Source organism: Phyllobates terribilis, unplaced genomic scaffold, assembly GCF_046119375.1.
Source record: "Phyllobates terribilis strain yellow unplaced genomic scaffold, ASM4611937v1 Scaffold_4__5_contigs__length_816908805, whole genome shotgun sequence".
In the NCBI taxonomy this organism is placed as follows: Eukaryota; Metazoa; Chordata; class Amphibia; order Anura; family Dendrobatidae; genus Phyllobates; species Phyllobates terribilis.
Window position 1 is genome coordinate 161203821 of NW_027362764.1, and position 27137 is coordinate 161230957.

The 27137-nt window shown below is 44.4% G+C and overlaps 1 long non-coding RNA gene across 3 annotated transcripts in view; it reads right to left on the reverse strand.

Annotated features, from left to right (window-relative positions):
* LOC141264264 (uncharacterized) overlaps nt 1–27137 on the reverse strand; it is a 225954-nt gene that overhangs the window by 41600 nt on the left and 157217 nt on the right. The window lies entirely within an intron of this gene.

A 27137-nucleotide genomic window follows, 5' to 3' on the forward strand; every position in this document is an offset into this window, starting at 1 on the left:
TTTTCTATATTGTGTGTGGATCAGCTTTTATTCTGTTTGCACTCTGTGCTGTTAATGATTTGTTTGCCAGTGTATTGCTGCTATTATAGTTATATACATCATGGTATTATATATATTTTGTGTATTGTCTATCAATTGAGCCTTAATTTGTTAGGGTTTTCTGATACTATATATATTTTACTATCTTTATATCCTAGATTACTTATTATCTATAGGATATAACATTATTCTCAATATTGGTGATTTGAATGACCGAGCTTTTTTCACCCTAGTATGGGTGTACTTGTATGTCTTGTTTGACTTTTTTAATTGTTTTTAATATTTTGTTGTAGCTTGCACTAATAAAGGCTTTATCATAATATTATCTGATGATCCCTGTGTATAGCATATTCTTTTTTCTTTTTGCTTCTTATACAATACAGCGATACACTGCATTGGAATGGCATGCATGGGTGTCATCCTCAAAGGATGCCACTCCTAAGGCTGAGGCACAAAAAAACCCGCTTCCAAGTTGCCAGGGCCTATGCTGAAAAATATGAAGACTACAGGAACGCTATACTCTGGAGTGATGCGACCAAACTAAATGTTCTTGGAAATGATGGCTTCAAAACTGTATGGTGTCACAAAGGTGAGGAGTACAAAGAAAAATGCCTGCTGCCTACAATGAGACATGGTGGTAGCACTGTCCTTATATGGGGTTGCAAGAGTCCTGTGGGTATCGGGGAGCTACGTTTCATTGATGGTATCATGAATTCATAGATGTACTGATCTATATTGAAAGAGAAGATGCTACCATCACTCTGTGCCCTTGCACTTTTCCAACACAGCAATGATCCAAGATAGGCATCTTAGGCCACTATTGCATTTGTGAAGAACAGGGTGAGAGTGATTCAGTGGCCAAATATGTCTCTTGGTCTGAACCCAGTCAAACATCTATGGGGAACTCTGAAGAGACAAGTTGAGCATCACTCTCCATCCATCATCCAGGCTCTAAAAGAGGTCGTTCTAGAAGAATGGAAAAAAATAAATGTTGCAATATGTTACCAACTTGTTTATTCCAGGACAAGACGATTTGGTGCTGTCCATAAAAATCATGAAGGTCATACAAAATACTATATATAGTAGTTTTTGATGTGGGATGTATTCATTTTTGCATCAACTAATTTGAGTATATCTCTAGATATTGTAATGAAAGTTATATATTAACTTTACTATCATGTTAGGAATTAAAACATTTTCCGTGAAACTCAATCTTGTCAAAATTTTGGAAATTGTTCAGACAGATTGATTGATTAAAATCTTACTTTTCAAAGGAGGTGTGCTCATTTATGCTGAGCAGTGTATATTGTCCTGACGTTCTACAAATAGTTTCCCAGGTACACCAAAGTCTGTGTGAAATCAGGATTCTAATAATTTAAATAAGAAATGTGCATTTGTTGGATAAATGCATGCTTTCCCGATTTACTGGAGATTTTCCGCACCGTATTATAATACTAGCCAAACAGATAAGATTATCAATTTAACTTATTGAAGTGGATTCTGTGTGAAACAGCTTGTGGGTTCCACATGCATTAGCTACATTGAATGAGATTCTACAACATATGAAGCTTGTAGCTCTGCTGCAGAAATCCAAGAGTTAAGGGGAACCTGTAACCTCGGAAAACGCTATTTACCTGCAGCTATAGAGTAAATCTGCAGGTTAATAGTGTTCCAAATCTGCCTGGGAGAAGATGAACTTTATTCCTCCCAGGAGCCTCTGGCTTTTAGTCATGGGGGCTGTGCACAAAGCAGCAACAGTTACCGTTCAGTACACATTGAGCAGTGGTTGTAAGGACGCCCCAGCAATTTGATTGACAGCTCAGGGTGCAGCGTGTATCTGCAGAGCATACTGTCAATCAAAGTGCCGGGGCGTGCTTACAGCTGTCGCTCACATTATAGTGAGTGGTGATTGTAGCTGCTCTGTGCATGCCACGTGAATTACCTGGGAGGAAATTAGTTCATTTTCTTCCTGTAGTTGCACTTTCAGTCAGGTGTTAGGACAGCATTGTAACGCTATTAACCTGCAGATTGACCATATTTCCTCCGGTTAAATGCTGCAGGTAAAAGATGTTTTCTGAGTCGACAGGTTCCCTTTAACTGGAAAATTCTGCAATGGACTCATTGGCAAATCTGAAATAGATTTTCTAGTTCCCTTATCAGTGTGTAAACATATGTTTTAGGCCTCATTCAGAAGTCTGTTTTTCATGTTTGTGTCCTATCCATATTTTTCACAGATAGAACGCATACCCAATGTAATCTGTGTGGCAGTTCACTTGTCCTATTTTTTTTGAGGACCGTGTGGAGTCCATTTTTTTTCTCCTAGTCGTGGCTCAAAATTCTCCAATCAAGTCTATGGGTCCATGAAATCACTGACAGCACGCATTGCCATCTGGGTGCTGTCTGTTTTAAACACTGTTATCATAGGATAAGTTTTTCAATTTTTGCATTTATTTTGCATACAAGAAAAACTGATAAAACTCTGATGGTAAAAATTGACCAAAATCAGCCTTTTTTGCATACATGAAAAGTCACTGGCATCCAATTAAGGCCTAAGGTCCGTTGACATATAATTTGTTGTGCCCAAACAGTAGTTCTCCACCACATTCAAGTATGTGTATTCACAGCCTTGTGTGTAGTTGTAATTAATCCATAAAATTACTGTAATTGCAACAATTGCATGGCAATCTCACCCATTCCCAATAGGGGATATTATTGATAATATGTCAGGGGTGACATGAGGATAAACGAAATATGGCATTTTCTGCACTCTCCTTTCTAAGGGGAGCAGTACTAACTGAATGGATAAGAATTGTACAGGTTTATGAAATTGATGACCCATCGCCCTGACGAAGGCTTGCACCTAAACGTGCGTTGGGGCTGACGCCATTCCAGTAGGAGAAAGTTATGGATAAGGTGATTCTTCATATTTGCTTTCACTATGTGGTTTCACACTTGTTCTATTTACTTATTCACTGCATGTGATTCATTTGCCATTACCTATTTACTCATGCCTCATCACATTTATTGACTGGCCACTTATCCCCTTCCCTTATTACTTCATCCCCCTTCATCATTAATTTTCATATATTATTATATATAGATATTTTTAGATATTTCTTATTATCATCCACTTCCTTCCTGCTGCTGTGTTTCATCGCCCTCTTGGGTGCCTCCTATTTTAATACACTTGTCTTTTATTAATTGTTTGTCATTAGTCCAATAAAATTTATATTTATATGTATTTGTTTTGACTTCTCCATTCTGTGTAGGTTTTTCTGGTTTCTCAGCCTATATCATGTGTGGGTTTGGTGCCTTCATTATTATTATCTTTATTATTATTTGTATTAATTTTTATTTTTCTTTATTAATTCATTTCTATTTATTTATATGGATGCACCAACCATTGGATAGGTGACTCTTTTGTTTCTCCTAGGAGTGTATCAAATGCTTTAAAGCTCTTTAATACAACATAGCCTTAGTAGTGTTAAAGTGAATGCAGGGAGGAGGGGAATGGAGGTTGGAAGCTTACCACGTTGAAGACCGAATAGCCTCAGCTGGAGTTCATCCTGTGGGTGCCGTACCCATTGGTGATCGCAGACAAAATGTAGAAAGGAGGAGTTGAATCGGCAAATCCAACCAGGAAAATGTTAAAAAATAGAAAATTTTATTGGGATTTTTTTTTAAAAAACATGATAATAAAATGGAAAATAATTTCCATTTTATTACCATGTTTTAAAAAAAAATTCCCAATAAAATGTTATATTTTTTAACATTTTCCTGGTTGGATGTGCCGGTTCAACTCCTCCTTTCTACATAATGTCAAAGTGACTTCACCATAGAATTGGATGGTAACCCGGAAGTACCCAACTGCTCTTTTAATAATACAGAGCACTGACAGACTTTTCATGGCTTTTAAAATAAAGAAATTGTCCAAAAACTATTCTTTTTAGTCATTTGTGATCAGACAAAATTTTCTTTGCAAAACACTGACTCAAACTGACAGTGTCACTTTAAGAGGTAACATCATATTGCAGTCACTGAGATAATTGATGTGCCATATATTCCATAACTGTCTCTGCTTCCTTCCCACTAATAGACTTGCCAAAGGAAAGGAGGCCAAGTGTGGCTTTCATTTTTAGCTATGGTACAGGTATGTTTTTTTGTCTTTTGCATTAACCTGTCCATTGTCATTGCCACTTTTTCTTTTACCATACATTTTGATCGATACTATAAATAACTTTTGATAATCATTTAAATTCCGTTTATTCAACCTGTTATATTCTGCAACTTAGAACTAAGGAATAGGAGGGAAAAGCTGTCCCTGCACTGAGACTAAGCTTAACCCTACGCTGGGGTGGGTGTCCTATTCCTTGTGAATAGCCCCACCGAAACTCCTGCACTGAACTCAAACGAAGACCTGAAGGAAGGGGAAAGGGGTCCCTAAAAGATCTAAGGACTGGGAGCAAAAACAGGAGACCTCCTAGCAGAAAAGTTAGTTGCAGAAACGAAGATTAAAGGGAACAAAACTGGTGGAACAAGAAGTCCCAGGATATCAATTGTCCAAAGCACAAAGAACTTAACGAGGCAACTTAGCCAGAGAACAAGCGTAACAACACTGATGTCCAGCGGGGAATGGGTAATAAAGAGTGAAGAGATCACATGACCAAGACACCCAGCACCAGAGGAAAAGACTAGAAGCCAGCAAACCACAACAAGATGGCCGATAGTAAAACAACATAGATTCTAACAGTACCTCCCCTTTTACGAGGATCCTCTAGATCCTCTAGGCCGAGCCTTACCAGGAAATCTCCTGTAAAAAGTCTTAATTAGCCTTGAGGCCGAGACATCCTCGGCCATCACCCAGGAATTATCCTCCGGGCCGAAATCTCTCCAGGGCACAAGATACTGTAATCTCCCTCTATGCCACCTGGAATCCAAAATGTGAGAAATCTCAAATTCACCATCCTCATCAACAGTAGGTACAGTAGGCTTCGCCTGCTTATCAGGCGTGTCCGCCTTCTTAAGTATCGACACATGAAACACAGAATTAATCCTCCAGGACGAGGGAATGCCTAACCTCACTGCTGCCGAGTTGACAATCTGAACCACTTTGAAAGGACCCACAAATTTAGGCCTCAGTTTTTTAGAAGGAATTTTCAAACAAAGATTCCTAGAGGACAACCAAACCATATCCCCAACAGCAAACAAGGACTCCTTTCTTTTTTTGTCAAAATACCTTTTTGATTTCCTGTTAGCCTCTTTAAGGTTCAGACGTACACTGGTCCAAACCCTCTCCAAATCACCAGAAAAATTGTCCTCCTCCGATACAACAGCCCCAACTTTGGAAAATGGACCAAAGGATGGATACCTGCCAGTACAACAAAAAAAGGAGAACAACCAGCCGAGGAAGAAATATGATTATTAAGGGCAAACTCCACAAGTGGTAGAAATTCTGACCACATTTCCTGATTGTCTGCCACAAAACATCTCAAAAACTGCTCGACATCCTGGTTCTTCCTTTCAGTCTGTCCATTAGACTCTGGATGATACCCCTACGAGAATGACAAATGAATTTTCAATCTGTCAGAAAAAGCACGCCAAAAGCGAGCCACAAACTGTGGTCCTCTATAGGAAACAATGTCCATGGGAACACCATGGAGCCTGACAATGTCCTTCACAAAAGCCTTAGCAAGAGTCTTGGTTCAAGATAACTTGTTGAATGGAACCAGATGACACATTTTACTAAACCGGTCCACAACAACCCAGATGACAGAAAAACCCTCCGACAAAGGCAGATCGGTGATAAAATCCATGGCAAGGTGAGTCCATGGCAAACTAGGAACTTCCCAGGGGCACAGCAACCCCGCAGCCGGAGCGTGAGAGGCCTTCGACCTAGCGCACACAGAACACTGACGCACCCACTTGATGACTTCCCTTTGCCACCCTGGCCACCAGAAACTCCGACTGATAGACTTCCTAGTTTCCGAAATCTCTGGATGACCTGCCAACCGAGACTCATGACATTCAACAAACAATGCTTTCCTCAAGGCTTTAGGCACAAACAATTTACCACACGGAGTGTTAGTTGGTGCCGCACTCTGAGCTCCTAGGAGGCTATTCTCCAACTCAGAATCCAATATGGCCACCACCACCCCTCTCTGAAAAATACACTCCTCCCTGTCAGCATTAACCGCTGGAGAGAAACTACGAGACAAAGCGTCAGCCTTAACATTCTTTGTCCCCAGGACAAAGGTTATGGAAAAATTGAACCGGACAAAAAACAGTGCCCCCCTAGCCTGACGGGCATTCAAACGTTTAGCTGCATCCAGATAAATCAAATTCTTATGATTAGTGAAAACCTGTATAGGATGTCAAGCCCCTCAAAAATATGTCACTAATGCTCGAACGCGAGTTTAATAGCCAACAACTCACGATTCCCAACATCATAGTTGAGCTCTGTCTCAGAAATTTTTTTTGAAAAGAAAGCACAGGGATGCACCCCATCCTCACCCTCCTGGGACAGAACTGCCCCTACGCCTATAGATGAGGCATCCACCTCAACCAAAAATGGCTTGGTCTCATCAGTCTGGATAAGAACAGGAGCAGAGCTGAACCTCTCCTTGAGATACTCAAAAGCTTCAATAGCCTCAGTGGACCATTGGACTGTGTTAGCACCCTTCTTGGTGAGATCAGTAATGGGTTTAGCGATGACAGAGAAATTCTTTATGAATATCCTGGAATAATTGGCAAACCCCAAAAACCTCTGTACGGACTTCAAACCCTCAGGCCTCGGCCACTCCAGCAGAGCCTGAACTTTCACTGGGTCCATCTCAAAACCATCACAAGAGACAAAGAAACCCAAAAAAATAATTTTCTGGACAGCAAACTGAGTCTTCTCCAATTTAGCAAAGAGTGTGTTATCTCTCAGTATCTGAAGAACTTCGTGGACTCTCTGCCAATGAGACTCAAGATCCGATGAATAAATCAAAATGTCATTCAGATAAACAATAACACTCCTACCGATCAAGGGTCTCAGAATGTCATTGATGAAATTTTGAAAAAATGCAGGGGCGTTAGTAAGCCCAAAAGGCATCGCCAAAGACTCAAAATGACCTTCCGGGGTGTTAAAAGCTGTCTTCCATTCATCTCCGTCCTTCACCCGCAGCAAATTATATGCCCCACGAAGGTCAATCTTAGATAACCATTTAGCTCCGGTCAGTTGGTTAAACAAATTCGGAATAAGTGGTAATGGGTAAGGATTGTGCACAGTGATCTTATTAATCTCCCAAAAATCCAGACATGGCCTAAGACCCCCATCCTTCTTTTTGACAAAAAAGAACCCAACCACCACAGGAGACTTAGAGGGTCTTATGTGACCTGCAGCTAAACTAGTCTGAAGGTACTCCTTCAAAGCCTCCCTCTCGGTAATTGTCAGATTAAACAACCGACTCTTAGGGAGCTTAGCATCAGGGACGAAGTCAATAGCGCAATCGTAATCTCTATGAGGTGGTAAAACTTTCGACTCCACCTCCGAAAAAACCCTCCGAAAATCCTGAATGGGTTCAGGTAACTCCCCCTTCACAACAGCCGCAATGTGAACATTACAACACTTACCATAACACCCCTGACCCCAGGATCTTATGGAACCAGACGACCAGTCCAGCAAAGGATTATGCACTTTTAACCAGGGCAACCCCAGGAAGACCGGGGAAGGCAACTTAGCAAGTACAAACAAGTCAATCAGCTTCTGATGTTCCATATTCATAGTAAGCGGAAACCCAGTGACCTTTCGAAGAATGTTCCCATGCTCCAGGGGAGTATTATCAATTGCCACCACAGGAAAAGGAGACGACAAAGGTTCAGAATCAAACTTATTCTTTTCAAGAAATTGTTGATCATCAGGAGACAAGGAAAAACCCAGATTTGAGGTTCTTTATGCAATAGAGACATAATAATCCCTACACGCTGTAATTCACTCCCAGAAGATCTAGGTCTGAGCCGAAAATACAACAAACAAGCATTTTTAAATGAAAAAAAATCGTGTCGTTTCCCCGAGAAACACTCAGGTAATCCTACCTTAGGTTCTTCATAGAGTTCTGCAGGGTATTTACTCACGTACTGCTGAAGACCGGCAACCTCCAGAGTCAACCCTTGCAAGCATTGAGCAAGCTCCTGGATGGTACTCATTTTCTTTAAACGAGGCTGGACATACTGTTATGTTCTGCAACTTAGAACTAAGGAATAGGAGGTAAAAGCTGTCCCTGTGAATAGCCCCACCGAAACTCCTGCACTGAACTCAAACGAAGACCTGAAGGAAGGGGAAAGGGGTCCCTAAAAGATCTAAGGACTGGGAGCAAAAACAGGAGACCTCCTAACAGAAAAGTTAGTTGCAGAAACGAAGATTAAAGGGAACAAAACTGGTGGAACAAGAAGTCCCAGGATATCAATTGTCCAAAGCACAAAGAACTTAACGAGGCAACTTAGCCAGAGAACAAGCGTAGCAATACTGATGTCCAGTGGGGAATGGGAGACAGGTGCTGAGTAATAAAGAGTGAAGAGATCACGTGACCAAGACACCCAGCACCAGAGGAAAAGACTAGAAGCCAGCAAACCACAACAAGATGGCCGATAGTAAAACAACATAGATTCTAACACAACCCTTGCCAAAAAAGATGTAAAAATAAATATTATCTAGCTACGTACATGCATGTACAAAAATAAATATGTGGCAGTAGGCCACAGTATAGGTGTGGTGTGTACATTTGTCAGATTAGGCTAGTAAAACAATTGTGCAAAAACAAACATGCACAGCTAAATGTTTTAATTTTTGAAACACTTTTTTTTCACATTTTTTTATATGATTGAACCTCTTTCCCAAAAATGACATGCTATGAAATTCTAAGTTTCTTTTCTGACTTCGAACCAGTCACGGAAGAAGAAGTGACCAGGCTCCTTGCTTCCTCTCGCCCTACCACCTGCACCAGTGACCCTATTCCCTCACATCTCCTTAAGTCCCTTTCTCCAGCTGTCATCACTCACCTAACTAAAATATTCAACCTCTCCCTCTCATCTGGTATCTTTCCCTCCTCTTTTAAACACGCCAGCATACATCCATTACTTAAAAAAACATCCCTCAACCAGAACTGTGCTGCTTACTACAGACCTGTTTCCAATCTTCCCTTTATCTCTAAACTCCTGGAATACCTGGTCCACTCCCGTCTAATCCGCTATCTCTCAGATAATACTCTTCTTCACCCTTTACAATCTGATTTCCGCTCTTCACATTCTACTGAAACTGCCCTCACCAAAGTCTCTAATGATCTACTAACAGCTAAAAGTAAAGGTCACAACTCCCTGCTGATTTTCCTAGATCTCTCTGCAGCATTTGACACTGTGGATCACCAGCTCCTGCTCACTATGCTTCACTCTATTGGCCTCAAGGACACTCTTCTATCCTGGTTCTCCTCCTACCTCTCTGACCGCTCCTTCACTGTGTCTTTTGCCGGCTCCTCTTCCTCTCCCCTTCCCCTTATTGTTGGGGTCCCTCAAGGATCAGTCCTAGGCCCCCTTCTTTTGTCCTTATACACCGCTCTTATTGGACAAACAATCAGCAGATTCGATTTTCAGTACCATCTCTATGCTGATGACACCCAATTATACACCTCTTCTCCAGACATCACCCCTGCATTATTACAAAATACCAGCGATTGTCTTTCCGCTGTCTCTAACACTATGTCCTCCCTCTATCTAAAATTGAATCTGTCAAAAACTGAACTTCTCATATTTCCTCCCTCCACTAACCTACCTGTGCCCGACATTGCCATTCCCGTTTGTGGCTCCACCATTACTCCCCAGCAACAAGCCCGCTGTCTTGGGGTCATACTCGATTCAGATCTTTCCTTCACTCCTCACATCAAATCACTCACTCGCTCGTGTCATCTACACCTCAAAAATATCTCTAGAATCAGAACTTTTGTTACCTTTGACTCGGCAAAAACTCTTACTGTAGCTCTTATTCATTCTCGTCTGGACTATTGCCACGCTTTACTAATCGGGCTCCCTCTTTCTAAATTTTCCCCTCTCCAATCCATCCTGAATGCAGCAGCCAGGATCAAATTTCTCTCCAACCGATACATCGATGCCTCTTACCTGTGCCAGTTATTGCACTGGTTGCCCATCCAATACAGAGTCCAATATAAACTTATCACTCTTACCCACAAAGCTCTCCACGATTCACCACCACTCTACATCTGCTCCCTCATCTCAGTCTACCACCCTTCCCGTGCCCTCCATTCTGCTAATGACTTAAAACTAAAATCTTCCTTAATCTGAACCTCCCACTCCCGTCTCCAAGATTTCTCACGTGCTACGCCAATTCTTTGGAATACACTGCCCAGGACAATTTGATTAATTCCCAATACCCACAGCTTTAAGCATGCCCTAAAAACTAATTTCTTTAGACTGGCCTACCGCCTGACACACTTGTCTAACTGTCCCAGTTTGGCCCATATCAAAATTTTTTTCAAAATCATGTTCATACCATCCATGCACTGAATATCCTCTGTCTGTACAGTACACATACTGGCTGGCGACCAGTTCATGTAGTGCTATGTACTTACCCTATTTAGCATATTATGGCTGTATTATACAATATTTGTACATTTTACCTTTTGTGTCCCCCCCTATTTCCTCATAGACTGTAAGCTTGCGAGCAGGGCCCTCACTCCTTTTAATATCGGAGTTATGCTTATTTGGTAATGTCTTTTTGTCTGTTACATAGTTACATAGTTACATAGTTTATAAGGCCGAAAAAAGACAAGCGTCCATCCAGTTCAGCCTCTTTCTTGTGCACTGCAGCTATTCCGCTATTCCTATACCATGTGGTATAGGCCAATTTACATCATTGAGGAAAAATTCACTTCCCGACACCAATCTGGCAGTCAGATTAAATCCCTGGATTAATTAACTAAGCATAAGATGTAATTTTATTGTTCTCAAGAAAGGCATCCAGGCCTCTCTTGAACTCATTAAGTGAGTTGGACATCACCACTTCCTCTCCCAGAGAGTTCCAGAGTCTCACGGCCCCCCCTAAAATTGTAAAGTGCTGCGGAATATGTTGGCGCTATAAAAATAAAAATTATTATTATTATTATTGAGTAGGCAAAAGTCCAAAAACGCAGTACCTGGAAGAGGGTCCTGTATTGGTGTGGCATGTACAGATGTAAAATTTGACTTTGAATTGTTTGTGATACATCCAATTTGTGAGGTATACAGACTCAGTTAAATGTCTGTATGTTAGGGAATTTTATTGCGAATTTTAAAAAAAACAAGTATATTTTCTCTGAATGACACTGATTTTTTTTTTATTTTTCTGTAAAAAAAATATTGTGCTGCCTTATTGCTGCGTTTTAGTTCATTAAGAATTAAGGAAAAAATGTGCAAATTGTATTTTAAATGCAGCAGGACAAATGCCAGCTATACCATATCATTGATCAATCACACTGAGTCTGGCACGTCTCCTATCTCTCTCTCCCTTTTTCAAATGAATCTTTGTATTATTCACTGACTACTGTACTAAACTTCTTCACTGCTGCAGTTACACAACAAATTACTGTCTGGAATATTTGTCCAATGTTTTAAGGCTTTCTCTTCTTATCGCTATTGCTGAACTGTGAGCTCTGAAGTCCTCTCACTATTCTAAATTACCCTAAAATTGTTGCTGAATTCCCTGCCTCAGCTTTTATACAAGGTAGAATAATCCCCCCTGATTTGCTGCTCTGTACAATGTGATGTGTTTGCTGCAATTCATTATGGCAGAAACCAATGTTGTCATGCCTGAGGTCATGTCAACCTTCTGTGGCTGATGCAATCTTCTGCACCATGTAAAAAAGCAGCATGTATGTTTTCATACTAATCAAAAATGTAACTTGAATTCAATTCCCATTGACTTCCTCATCTCTAGTAGATAATAATCAATTTAAACTTTCATTCATTCTCCCAAGGTACCTTTGCCAGCACCTCTAGCTCAGAGATAAAAAAAAAACCTTATGCAGCACGAGTAGGAAGACAAAATTGGGGGCTCTGGGTTCTCTATATATAAATAATCCATTAATTCACCAATAACTATCCCCAACACTATACCCTCTAGCAAAAATCAATTAAAAAAAATCTGTCACTTTTAGGCTACGTTCCGACGATGAGCTTTTGGTACATTTTTCATGTTGCAGAATTTCTGCAACATTTTTGCACCTATTTTTTAAAAGAGGTTACTTGCATTTTTTGAACATGCGTTTTTATTGCGTTTTTGACACTATGTTTTTTATCTCTGTTTGGAGTGTCATGCTATAAATAAAGCTGCTTTATTTTTGATACTTTTTGTTTTTTTACTTTGGCAAAACTTTATTAACATACTTAGGTGCGGATTACATGCTTTTATTACCTGCGGAATTTCCGCACCTAATGAAAGTCTATGGGGAAATTCCACACAGAAAACTCACCGTACCTGCAAGAAAAATTGACATGCTGCGGGTTGGAAAAACACACGACAGGTTAGTTTACGCAGCACTAAAAACAAGCACAGTGGGCATGATATTTCTATAAATCCCATCCACTTTGCTGGAACTCTAAGACGCTGCATTTTTGAAGCAGCAAAAGCATGCAGCATCAAAAAATGCACAAAAAGCTTATTGTGGAAATGTAACCTTAAAGGGAACCTGTCACCAGTTTTGTCGCCCATCACCTTTAAGATCTTAAGAATGAGAATCCTGTAACCCCTTTATATCCTTAGACGTGCCCCAGCATACCTCAGAAAAAGTGTTTTATACTTTATACTGTATGTAATTTGCGCAGTCCCGTCTGATGGGTGTTTCCAAATTGTGATCAGCACCGCCTGGGTCCCTTCAAACTCCGCCCCGGTACCTTCAAACGCCGTCTCTTCCAACTGCATGTAAGTGGATGACATCTCTTTGTCATTCCCTTAGTGCCCAAAGTTTCACGCCTTTGCAGTGGAATCACTGACTGTTGAACATGGCACAATGAAGAGCGCCTGCCCAGCTCTCTGATTCCACTGCACAGGCGCAAGACTTCGGGCATTAAGTGAATGGCAGAGAGACGTCATCCACTTACATGCAGAAAGAAGAGGTGGCGTTTGAAGGAACCAGGGCGGCACTAATCACAATTTGCAAACACCCATTAGACTGGCCAAGCAATTTACATATAGCACGGGACAAGTATAAAACACTTTTTCTGAGGTATGCAGGGGGACATCTGAGGATATAAAGGGGTTGCAGGATCCTCATTCTTATGATCTTAAAGGTGATGGGCATAGTATAAAAATGAAAAAAAACTGGTGACAGGTTCCCTTTAAGGTTGCATGAGAGAGTAAATTGTGATAGGTTTAGCTGTCATTTAACACATTGTCATGCAAATTTCTATAATATCTTGCATTTAAAACAACAGCCATGCTGACCTTGTCTGCTTTTCTCCCAAATAAATCTTGATTATTTCTCTATTTTTTCAAGGCTATACATTTACTACTAGATAGGCTATCATTTATTTAAAGGATTTATTCCTGCAATTTCACCAGGTCCCCCTCAACCAATCCCTGAAATGTATGAAGAGTAGTTGTATATGAAGCTACTAGATAAAAATCAGGATTGTGAGAAGGGAAAGGAACTGCCATAATAATAATAATAATAACAATAATAATATTATTATTATTAACCTCTGTTGATGCACATTTAAGAGCTTGCAAATCAAAAAGTTACCTTTGACATATTTTGAGCTAATACACCATAGAATGAGCCCAAATCAGCATTAAATAAACTAGTGTCCATAGTTTCATTAGCCAGATAAAAATTAGCACTCATCTATTATCTTTACATAATGACAGCTGTACTGCCCTGATGGCTGCCCTGAATCTGTTATAAATAGATATAATTAGTTATAATTTCTGCATTAATTGCTCTCGCACAAGTTGCTGTAGATCATGCCACAGATGATGCCATGCAGATTGGTGGAGTTTGCAAATGATAGTGTAGCACCCTGAGGATTCGGCTGCTACAGGGGTATTACACCTCAAGCCAGAGGTGTGGTATTCCACTCCCGGGTAAGGATGGAGTGTGGAACTGAGCTCAGTAGGCTGCATGCACTACATACATCCCATTTCCGGGGGACAGACCAATGGTACTCCCACTAGAGAAATGTGCAGGTACGACAGTGTCTGTCCCTGGCTGGAGTGGGAGGGGGGTGGAACATCCCAGTAGTGTAGGGGCAGATAGGGGGAGCAGTCTGGGTAATGCTAGGAGCTCATTGGGTGCTGGTCACCTGAGCTCACACATAGAGGGAGTATATAAGGTGGGAACCATCTTAGATCAGGGTCAGTCTGTCAGAGTTGAGTCAGAGAAGCAGAGCAGCTCAGCCAGCTCCAAGGCTAAGAGAGAGAGAGAGGAGAAAGAAGGACCCAGAGGGGGAGAAGAGGGAACTCCAAGAACCCAAAATTAGACCAGAGGGTGAAGAGTTGGCACTAGGGTACCGGATCCCAAGCTGGTGGAGGGCCCTAATCCTTAGCCAGAGACCGGAGGTCGTGGGCAGGATCTGCCACGACCACCCACTAAATCCACCCGGAAGGCAAACCGTGAATAGGGTCAGGGAACCCAGAGACAAGGGTTTTACCAACAAGAGGCCCGAGGGAGCCGGACTTAGGTGGATCCCTGGTGGGGAAGGCCAGAGAGAAGGACAAGTCAGAAAGGGAGCTCAGGACCACGCTCCAGAATCACCTGGGGGTTGGCCGAGTCCAGGACCTGGTGGACGCAGCACGGCTCGGGCGGTCACTCAAGGCCGGAGTGACCAACACAAAAGCAGTAAGTAAAACCCTGAACTGCACAGCCCGACTCGGAGTCTTATTACCACTCTCACTGCACCACCACAACCACCACCCTCTACAACTGACCCCCTGAGGCTATACCCCTCCCGTTGGGGGTTATACTACCTGAGCTGCACACACACCACCAGCCTCAGCGGACCCTGCTGCAGCGGCGGCCGTAGTGACCGCAAATCAACGGGTGGCGTAGTCGACACTAAAGAACATCCAGTAACATCCGTAGGACTGCCACACACTGAGCTTGACACCCTGGGCACGGACCGGGTCACCGCCACTCGGAGACTACAACCCCCATCTGATCCGGCTCCGGGTATTCCCCAAACAACACTGGCCCAGGGGGCGCGTCAACTTTGGCGTAGTCGGCAGGATAACGTGCCCACAACAACCGGGTACTGCGTGCCTGAAGAAAAGTTCACCGTTACCTTAAAAAGAAGTCTCCCGCCGGTTCCGGAGGGTCCCCGCCAACGGACCCCATCACAGGTCGTTTCCCGCCGGTTGTCCGCCATTTGCAGCTTTTTCCCGCCATCCATGGAGTTTCCCGCCACTGGGAGACGATTCCCGCCATTTCCAAAGATTTCCCGCCTTGGAAGAGCGGACGCCATTATGGGCGTGCCAGAGGGTGGCAAGAGGCCACCTCCCATCGTGGGCCAGGTCGAAGAATGGCGCCAAAAGCGGAAACCGCGCCCACCAACAGAGACTGTGATGCTGGAAGTGTCCATCAGCGTGAGAGAACTGCCCCTGGAACTGACAATCACAAAGTTGCCCCGGGACCACCCTCAATGTGGGCGGAGAGAGAACAAGAGAGCAAAGATGGGTGTCGCCTGGAGCAGTCTGGAGAGAGCGCACCCGGAGACAAGAAGTCTGGAGAGGAGTCCAGAGAAAGCCTACCCGGAGATGGAGGGAGAGTCAGGCAGCACCGACCCAGTGGTCAGGAGCCTGCTACAAGCCACAACCCCACTAGGCCTAGTGGAGGTCCTGGCACAGCTCCCCGGAGACCGGGAGTGTGCACAGACTGCGCTGGAGGGCCTCGCACGGAGGATGGCCCGGGTGCAGCGAGAGACGTTGGCGGAGTGGAGCCGAGAGATGGCCCAGCGGACCGAAACCCGTCAGCGGAGCACGCCACCCGAGACGAGGAGACAGACCGCCTCTGAGGATGGTGCAGGAGGACTCAAGGCCGGAGACGGCGCCGAGAAGGGAGCTGAACGGACGGAGGCAGGTAAAGGGGACGTCTCTACCCCAAGCCGGGAAACCGCGTGCCTGCCCCAGCTCCCCGTCGCAGAGCCCGAAATTCCCCCTGCCGTGCCCGTCGCTGCATCGTCACCGCCGCAGACTAGGCCTCAACCGGAAACCGCGGCCGCGACCCCTGTGACGTCACGTGCTTCGACCCTGAGCGCGGCAAAGCAGGAAATACCATCGGCCTGGTCGCAAGGTCTAGTACCCCCGGGCGCCGCCATTCCAACAGCGCCCCCTACCTCCGCGGAGCCACCAGCCTGGTCGCAGGGCCGAGTAACCACGGGCGCCGCCGTTCTTACGGTGCCCTTTTCCTTTAGCGTGCCCCAAGCCTGGTCGCAAGGCCTGGTCAACCCGGGCGCCGCTACCACCACAGCGCCCATAACACCTAAAGTACCGCACCTGGGTGAGGACCTGTTCGCCCAGCATACGTGCCCGGATGGGCAGCCCTTCATATGGCCACCGGAGTTTCACCATCCCCGACTCCGGAAAGAAAGACCCCTAGATGAACCCCTGATTCCGGTTCCGAAGCCCGTCAGGAGGACCCAGCCCCCGCTAGAGGAGGCACAGTTTGAGTGGGACCCCACCGGAGGAGACCTCATGGGGTTCACTCAGGAGACTCGGGCGGCCGCAGCGGAGCGTGCAGAGTGCTGCCGCCAGCAGCTCGAGGTCTTCGAGAAGGAGCGGAGAGAGAGGCGGGTCCGGGAACAGCAAGCACAGATAAGGAGCGCGGAGCAGAAGAGCCGGACCAGGAGGAACCCCCGTGCAGCTCATGGTCCCCGTACCACCGGGACTGTGATTAAATTCAACCTGCAGCATGGGTGGGGCTTCATAAAAGACCATCATACCCCCGGCGACGTCTTTGTCACACGCAGAGACGTAGAAAGTCATCTGCCGGAGGGACACAGAGGTCGTGACCTGTACGTAGGGGACGAGGTCACCTTCACCCGGCACAAGTGTGCCAAAGGACCCTACGCCCTCCATGTACATCGCCTGACGGAGGAGGAGCTGCGGTGTGAGGAGGAGCAGGAGGACCCGGACGGGTCTAAATCCAAAGAAGGAGCAGGAGGACGCCGTCGTTAAAGTACGGTAAAGAGACTTTAAATAGTTACCCATCGGGGTACAGTGAACTGTTGCTGCTTTAAATAAGTCCCCGTTGGGACAAGAGTGAACTGTTAACCCGTGTGTCCCTATTCCCATTACCTGGCCGAGGACTGAGAGCGGCCATATTCCCCTTGTATATAGTTGCGCTTCCTAAGGCGCCCCCTACCGGTTTTATAGTAAACTGTTGTTTTTCTTACAAGGACGTTATTTATGAAGAGTTTTTATGAAAAGTTTTATGTGATGTTTAATATGTTTATGTTTCTGAAAAAAAAAAAAATTGTATGTTTTGGATGTTTTTATATCTTACAGCCCGAGGACGTGCTGTGATTTACCAGGGGGGAATGTAGCACCCTGAGGATTCGGCTGCTACAGGGGTATTACACCTCAAGCCAGAGGTGTGGTATTCCACTCCCGGGTAAGGATGGAGTGTGGAACTGAGCTCAGTAGGCTGCATGCACTACATACATCCCATTTCCGGGGGACAGACCAATGGTACTCCCACTAGAGAAATGTGCAGGTACGACAGTGTCTGTCCCTGGCTGGAGTGGGAGGGGGGTGGAACATCCCAGTAGTGTAGGGGCAGATAGGGGGAGCAGTCTGGGTAATGCTAGGAGCTCATTGGGTGCTGGTCACCTGAGCTCACACATAGAGGGAGTATATAAGGTGGGAACCATCTTAGATCAGGGTCAGTCTGTCAGAGTTGAGTCAGAGAAGCAGAGCAGCTCAGCCAGCTCCAAGGCTAAGAGAGAGAGAGAGGAGAAAGAAGGACCCAGAGGGGGAGAAGAGGGAACTCCAAGAACCCAAAATTAGACCAGAGGGTGAAGAGTTGGCACTAGGGTACCGGATCCCAAGCTGGTGGAGGGCCCTAATCCTTAGCCAGAGACCGGAGGTCGTGGGCAGGATCTGCCACGACCACCCACTAAATCCACCCGGAAGGCAAACCGTGAATAGGGTCAGGGAACCCAGAGACAAGGGTTTTACCAACAAGAGCCCCGAGGGAGCCGGACTTAGGTGGATCCCTGGTGGGGAAGGCCAGAGAGAAGGACAAGTCAGAAAGGGAGCTCAGGACCACGCTCCAGAATCACCTGGGGGTTGGCCGAGTCCAGGACCTGGTGGACGCAGCACGGCTCGGGCGGTCACTCAAGGCCGGAGTGACCAACACAAAAGCAGTAAGTAAAACCCTGAACTGCACAGCCCGACTCGGAGTCTTATTACCACTCTCACTGCACCACCACAACCACCACCCTCTACAACTGACCCCCTGAGGCTATACCCCTCCCGTTGGGGGTTATACTACCTGAGCTGCACACACACCACCAGCCTCAGCGGACCCTGCTGCAGCGGCGGCCGTAGTGACCACAAATCAACGGGTGGCGTAGTCGACACTAAAGAACATCCAGTAACATCCGTAGGACTGCCACACACTGAGCTTGACACCCTGGGCACGGACCGGGTCACCGCCACTCGGAGACTACAACCCCCATCTGATCCGGCTCCGGGTATTCCCCAAACAACACTGGCCCAGGGGGCGCGTCAATAGCAGTTAAAAACACATTCAGGCAGTGATTACCTATGGAAGAGTATTTCAAGGGAACCTGTCACCAGGTTTTTCCTATACAACCTACGGCCACCACCTTTCAGCCCCATGTGACTGCATTCTGGAGTGCTGTGTAGCACCCTGAGGACTCGGCTGCTACAGGGGTATTGCACCTCAGACCAGAGGTGTGGTATTCCACTCCCGGGTAAGGATGGAGTGTGGAACTGGGCTCAGATAGCTGCATGCACCACACTCACCCCATTTCCGGGGGACAGATCAACGGTACTCCCACCAGATAGATGTGCAGGTACGACAGCTTCTGTCCCTGGCTGGAGTGGGGAGGGGGGAGGAACATCCCAGTGGTGTAGGAGCAGACAGGTGAGGGACTCTGGGCATAGGTAGGAGCCCATTGGGTGCTTGTCACCTGGGCTCGGGTGTCAGAGGGAGTATATAAGGTGGGCACCATCTTAGGACAGGGTCCTGTTCAGAGGAGAGTCTGTGCAGAGAGGAGCTCAGCCAGAGAGGGCTGACAGGGAGCTGTGGCTCCGTCTGGGCCCAGCTCCAGAGCCAGGCCTGAAGCAGAGAGAGAGAGAAGGAAAAAGGAGGAAGAAGAGAGACGCAAGGAAAGGCCCAGAGACGAAAGCATAGAGGGAACCCTGAGATCCCACGAGAGAATAGAAACGGGTGAAGGGTTGGCAGAGCAGGGTACCGGATCCCAAACTGGTGGAGGCCAATTATCCTTAGCCAGGAACCGGAGGTCGTGGACAAGTTTTGGCGCGACCCCTCGCCATATCCACCAGGAAGGCATACCACGTATAGGGTCAGGGAAGCCGGGAAAGGTTTCACCACCAAAAGGCCCGAGGGAGCTGGACAAAGGTGGATCCCTGGTGGGGACGGCCAGTAGGAAGGAAGAGAGGGGAGCTCAGGACCACGCTCTGGAACTGCCTGGGAGTTGGCCGAGTCCCTGACCTGGTGGACGCAGCACGACTCGGGTGGTCCTACTGTGCACGGGCGACCTGGTAAAGAACTGTGAGTAAAGCTTTTGAAACTGCACTTCAAGCCTCCGTGTGTCGTCGTCGCAACAGCACCATCGGTACTGGGACACCCGCACCATCACTCCCATTGTCATCTCTAACATAGCTGCCCTGAGGCCATACCCCTCCCGTTGGGGGTTATACCATCCACGCTGCACATCCGTACCACCGGCCTCAGCGGACTGCCCTGCAGCGGCGGCTTCATAGCCGCATTCAACGGGTGGCGTAGTCGGACACTAATACCATCAAATCAATAACGCCACTTAGTTTGACACCCTGGGCACGGACCGGGTCACCGCCACGAGGACTACTACCCCTATCTGATCCGGCTCTGGGTATTCCCCGCGTGCGCAACGCTACACAAACATGGCCCAGGGGGCGCGTCAGCTGTATATAAGTCTAAAAGCTGCCCTGCAAAACAAAAAAAAGACCTTTTAGTATACTCGCCTAAGGTGCGGTCCAGTCCGATGGGCATCGCTGGTCTAGGTCTGGGGCCTCCTCTCTTCTTGAGATCACCATCCTCTTTCTCTGCTTCGTGTGGATGATGCGTCCATCAGTGAACAGCTGATCAGCGGGAGTGGCGGTTGTTGGGCCTCGACTGATCAGACATTGATGACCTATCCTAAGGATAGGTCATCAATGCTAAAGTAGTGGACAACTTCTTTAATTACATATATATATTTTAAAAAGAATGTAATATTTTGTATTCCTTTTATTTAATGGAGTTTTCCTGTAGGTGGAAGGTCCTCATTAATGGAGATGTGGTCTTGCCTGCATGTAGTGCTGGTTCCCAGAAGTTTCTGAGAGCTCATGGCCATTTTTAGCACTCCCATATCTTGCGAATATGCTTTAAATGTTTAAAATGGAAATTAAGATGACAGCAATGAAAACACCTTAGTTTTCTCCTGAGTTATTACAACAGATGGTGTGCTTTTATTACTAGTGCTTTTTTCTGTAGGCCAATTGTAAAGGCCCTTATTTTTTTAAGACACACTTGTTCCAATTTACATGGGAAAAAGGGATTTTTAGACTGCAGGGTGCACTGCTGTGCTCCCGAATTTATGATTTCTTAGGCAATTCAATATGTGCATTAATACCACTTGTTCTTCTTGTTTGTTTTTTAAATCACAGTGTCTAAGCTTTAAAAGTTAACTTCTGTCTGCCCCATTTTCACCGAAGCCCAAGACTGCAATACAAAAGTCTGCAGTATGAACCAGTATTGTTTTGTAAGTAGACAAAAGGCGGCACTCTAGCAAAGCGATTTCAAATGAAAAAGAACCTTTATTCCTTATTCACATATTAAAACCGGAGCCGGGGAAGTGGTAGTCCCCGGCTCCAGGCCAAACAAGCGTCCTCTACGCATATGGCTGGGAGGTAAAAGTATATCTTTTCTTAACTGTATTGAAAAGTGTAGTCATACACAACGGGATCCTTCCTAACAATTAAATGTATACTATATGTGATACCTTTTTCACAAAAAGAATCGATACAGGATCTTTGTGTATACTTGCACTGCAAACATGGATTGAACAGAGCTTAACAAACAGACTACTATAACTCTTATCCCTGACCACTGAAGTCTGATTATTGCCGATCTGTATACTCTCGTCCTGCTTCTACTCTAGTGAAATGCCTGAAACATGCAGATAGATGGCAATATTACACAAATGTTGCTGCAATCATTGTTGAACTGAAATGTTCATAGCACGTTCATAGCATAGCACTATATATACTGTATAAATATATATATATATATGTTTTTCAACACATTGAAAAAATAAATAGATTTATAGGAAAAAAATTGAAATTGTCTAACATACATTGACTTTGAGAGATTATTCACATCACCATGTTACAGTTCCATACAACCTACTACTTGTCTATTTTCTCTACACTACAAAACCCATTTAAATACCAAATTAACTCATATATGGATGGGCGAAAATATAACTTATAAGACTTAACAGGGAAGGAAGGGGCTCAGGAACAGAGTTCCCTCCACAAACAGCTGATTGGGATATATTACAAAGCTGGCATCTGTCTCTAACAGCTGTCTAACAGCAGCATTTAACTGAAATGCATGTCAGTACTCGTGTGCATCAGCTCCTATTGCCCCCCCCTTCATTATGCAATCGTGAGGTACTGATGGGTTATCAGGGCAGCCTCCATCGCTCCATCTTGGTACTCCTACGAAGAGAGGAGACCATGATTTTCACAATATGCCGCAATACTGTGGTATGAAACGATTGCAGATTCAAGTCCCCGAAGGGGACTAGAAAATAGGGAGAAAAATAAAAAAAGTTTACAATTTTTTTTATATATATGTACTATGTACATATATATATATATATATATATATATATATATATATATATATACAGTCATGGCCAAAAGTATTGAGAATGAGACAAATAGTAATTTTTCCAAAGTTTACTGCTTCATTTTTTGTAATGGCAATCTGCATATACTCCTGAATGTCAAAGAGTGATCAGCTTAACAGCAATTACTGTACTTGCAAAGTCAATATTTGCCCAGAAAATGAACTTTAACCCCCAAAACACATTTCAACATCATTGCAGTCCTGCCTTAAAAGGAGCAGCTAACATCGTTTTAGTGATTGATCCATTAACACAGGTGTGGGTGTTGATGAGGACAGGGCTGGCGATCAATCAGTCTTGATTAAGTAAGAATGACATCACTGGACACTTTAAAAGGAGGCTGGTTCTTGGTATCATTGTTTCTCTTCAGTTAACCATGGTTATCTCTAAAGAAACACGTGCAGCCATCATTGCACTGCACAAAAATGGCCTAACAGGGAAGAGTATCGCAGCTACAAAGATTGCACCTCAGTCAACAATCTATCGCATCATCAAGAACTTCAAGGAGAGAGCTTCCATTGTTGTCAAAAAGGCTCCAGTGCGCCCAAGAAAGACCAGCAAGCGCCAGGACCGTATCTTAAAACTGTTTCAGCTGCGGGATCGGACTACCAGCAGTGCCGAGCTTGCTCAGGAATGGCATCAGGCTGGTGTGAGTGATTCTGCACGCACTGTGAGGCGGAGACTCTTTGAGCAAGGGCTGGTTTCAAGGAGGGCGGCAAAGAAGCCACTTCTCTCCAGAAAAAACATCAGGGACTGACTGATATTCTGCAAAAGGTACAGGGAGTGGACTGCTGAGGACTGGGGCAAAGTCATTTTCTCTGATGAATCCCCTTTTCGATTGTTTGGGACATCTGGAAAACAGCTTATTCGGAAAAGAAGAGGTGAGCGCTACCACCAGTCTTGTCTCATGCCAACTGTAAAGCATCCTGAAACCATTCATGTGTGGGGTTGCTTCTCAGCCAAGGGAATCGGCTCACTCACAGTCTTGCCTAAAAACACAGCCATGAATAAAGAATGGTACCAGAATGTCCTCCAAGAGCAACTTCTCCCAACCGTCCAAGAGCAGTTTGGCGACCAAAAATGCCTTTTCCAGCATGATGGAGCACCTTGCCATAAAGCAAAGGTGATAACAAAATGGCTCATAGAACAAAACATAGAGATTTTGGGTCCATGGCCTGGAACTTGTGGTCAATCATCAAGAGACGGGTGAACAAACAAAAACCAACAAATTCTGGCAAAATGCAAGCATTGATTATGCAAGAATGGACTGCTATCAGTCAGGATTTGGTCCAAAAGTTGATTGAGAGCATGCCAGGGAGAATTACAGAGGTCTTGAAGAAGAAGGGGCAACACTGCAAATATTGACTTGCTGCATTAACTCATTCTAACTGTCAATATAACCTATTGGTACTCATAATATGATTGCAATTATATTTCTGTATGTGATATAAACATCAGACAAACACTAAGAAAAACCAGAGGCCAGCAGATCATGTGAAAATATAATTTTGGTGTCATTCTCAAAACTTTTGGCCATGACTGTATATATATGTATTCAAACTATCCGCCTATCTCCACGTTAAAAAATAGAGGGAAATAAACATATTTGCTGCAGTCATAAAAGTCAGATCTATCAAAATATAGAATTAATTAACCCCTTCAGTAAACAATGTAAAAAGAAAAGAAGTGAAAATCCAGAATTGTTTTTTGTCACCTCACCTTCCTAAAAAAAAAATCTCAATAACACATGATCAAAATGTCGCATATATGCAGGTCTTAGAAAATGGCGACACAAAACGAAAAAAAATCTAATTTCTTTTTTTACAAAATTCAGATTTTGTTTTCATCGCTTAAATTGAAAAAAAAAAAACAATTCAAGTTTGGTATCACCATAATCTTACTGCCAATCATGTTTCCAAGTCAACAAAACCCAAAAAACAATGGTGTATTTTTTTCGCCATTACATCCTACTTGGAACTTTTTTCTTCTTTTTCAGTACAATGTATAGTGTCAATCAAGGAAGGAAAAATAAAATATGCTTCTTGAAAGAAAATGAATCCTTCATACAGTATAATGGACCCAGTATTGCCTTCCATACAGAATAATGGACTCACATAGTCCTCCATACAGTATAATGAGCCCTGCATAGTCCTCCATACACTATAATGGGTCCCACATAGTCTTCCATACAGAATAATGGGCCCCACATAGTCCTGCATGCAGTATAATGGTCCCACATAGTCCTCCATACAGAATAATGGCCCCACAGAGTCCTCCATATAGTATAATGGGCCCTGCATTGACTTCCATACAGTATAATGGACCCACACAGTCCTACATACAGTGTAATGGGCCCTGCATTGCCTTCCATACAGTATAATGGTCCCCACATAGTACTCCATACAGTATAATGGGCCCACATAGTCCTCCATACAGTATAATGGGCCCTGCATTGCCTTCCATACAGTATAATGGCCCCACATAGTCCTCCATGCAGTATAATGGTCCCACATAGTCCTCCATACAGAATAATGGCCCCACATAGTTCTCCATACAGTGTAATGGCCCCACATAGTCCTCCATGCAGTATAATGGTCCCACATAGTCCTCCATACAGAATAATGGCCCCACATAGTTCTCCATACAGTGTAATGGCCCCACATAGTTCTCCATACAGTGAAATGGCCTAACATAGTTCTCCATACAATATAATGGCCCCACATAGTCCTCCATACAGTATAATGGGCCCTGCATTGTGTTCCATACAGTATAATAGCCCCACATAGTCCTCCATACAGTATAATGGGTCCTGCATTGCCTTCCATACAGTATAATGGGCCCATACAGCACTCCACACATTATAATGGGCCCCACACAGTTCTCCATACAGTATAATGGATCATACATAGTCCATAATACAGAATACTGGCCCCACATAGTCCTCAATACAGTATAATAGGCCCCACATAGTTCTCCATACAGTATAATGACCCCACATAGTTCTCCATACATTATAATGGGCCCTGCATTGCCTTCCATACAGTATAATGGCCCCACATAGTCCTTTATATGGTATAATGGGCCCCACATAGTCCTCCATACAGTATAATGGGCCCCACATAGTTCTCAATACAGTATAATAGCCCCACATAGTCCTCCATACAGCATAATGGGCCCTGCGTTGCCTTCCATACAGTATAATGGGCCCAAACAGCACTCCACACATTATAATGGGCCCCACACAGTCCTCCATACACTATAATGACCCCAAATAGTCCTCCATACAGCATAATGGGCCCTGCATTGCCTTCTATACAGTATAATGGCCCCACATAGTCCTTTATACAGTATAATGGGCCCCACATAGTCCTCCATACAGTATAATGGGCTCTGCATTGCCTTCCATACAGTATAATTGCCCCACATAGGTCTCCATACTTTAAAATGGGCCCTGAATTACCTTCAATAAAGTATAATGGCCCCACAGAGTCCTCCATACAGTATAATGGGCCCTGCATTGACTTCCATACCGTATAATGGACCCAAAAAGTCCTACATACAGTGCAATGGGCCCTGCATTTCCTTCCATACAGTATAATTGGCCCCGCATAGTACTCCATACAGTATAATGGGTGCCACATTGTCCTCCATACAGTATAATGGGCCCTGCATTGCCTTCCATACAGTATAATGGCCCCACATAGTCCCCCAACCAGTATAATGGGCCCCGCATAGTCCTCCATTAAGTATGATGGCCCCACATAGTCTTCCATACAGTATAATGGCCCAACGTAATGAGGAAAATATATCCAGCTTCCAAAAAAGTGCAAAATTTATTGAAGGGCGAAGAATAAAAACTTTGTATCAAAACATGGTATTCATGAAATAATGCACAGACAGTGCAGCAACGAGTTTCGAACGCACATGGCGTCCTTTGTCAGAGCTCATAGTCCACATAGTCCTCCATAAAGTGTAATGGCCCAACATAATTCTCCATACAGAATAATGGCCACATATTCACACAGTATAATGGCCCCTGCATTGCCTTCCATACAGTATAATAGCCCCACATAGTCCTCCATACAGTGTAATAGACCCACATAGTCCTCCATAGAGTATAACAGGCCCTGAATTACCTTCCATAGAGTATAACAGGCCCACACAGCACTCCACACATTATAATGGACCCCACACAATTCTCCATACAGTATAATGGATGCCAATACAGCTGAAAGTACGATGCCTGGGTGGGGAGGAGGGGGTTGGTACACTCACCTCCCGCGGGCCAATGTTTGACGTGTATGACTTACATAATATTTACTGCCAATAGTGGTGGCAGGTGGTATTGCAAGTAACTTAGGAAACTGAACAACATAACATTAATAATAATAAATAATAATAATTTTTATTTCTATAGCGCCAATATATTCCACAGCACTTTACATTTTAGAGGGGAATTGTACAGACAATCAAGACATTACAGAATAACACATAACACAGCAGACACCAAGAGAAGTGAGGGCCCTGCTTGAAAGCTTACAATCTATGAGGAAATAGGGGAGGCACAAAAGGTAAATGATAAAAAGTGCTTGTATTGTATGGTCAACCATCAATGTAACAGTATTCACAAAATACTGCATGAACCGGTCACCAGCCAATATGTATACAAGTCCAGCAAAGAGGGCTATTAAGTGCATGGAGGGTGTGTGAACAGATGATACAAGGGTCCTGATTTTAAAGAAATTTTTGTATGGGCAAAACGGGGATAGTTAGATAAGTGAGGTGAGGTGACAGGCCACTCTAAATAAATGCATTTTTATGCCACACTTAAAACTGTAGATATTGGGAATGAAACAAATTGTCCTGAGTAGTGCGTTCCAAAGAATTGGCGCATCTGAAAATGGCGGATCCCTCAATTTAATCAACAAGAACAA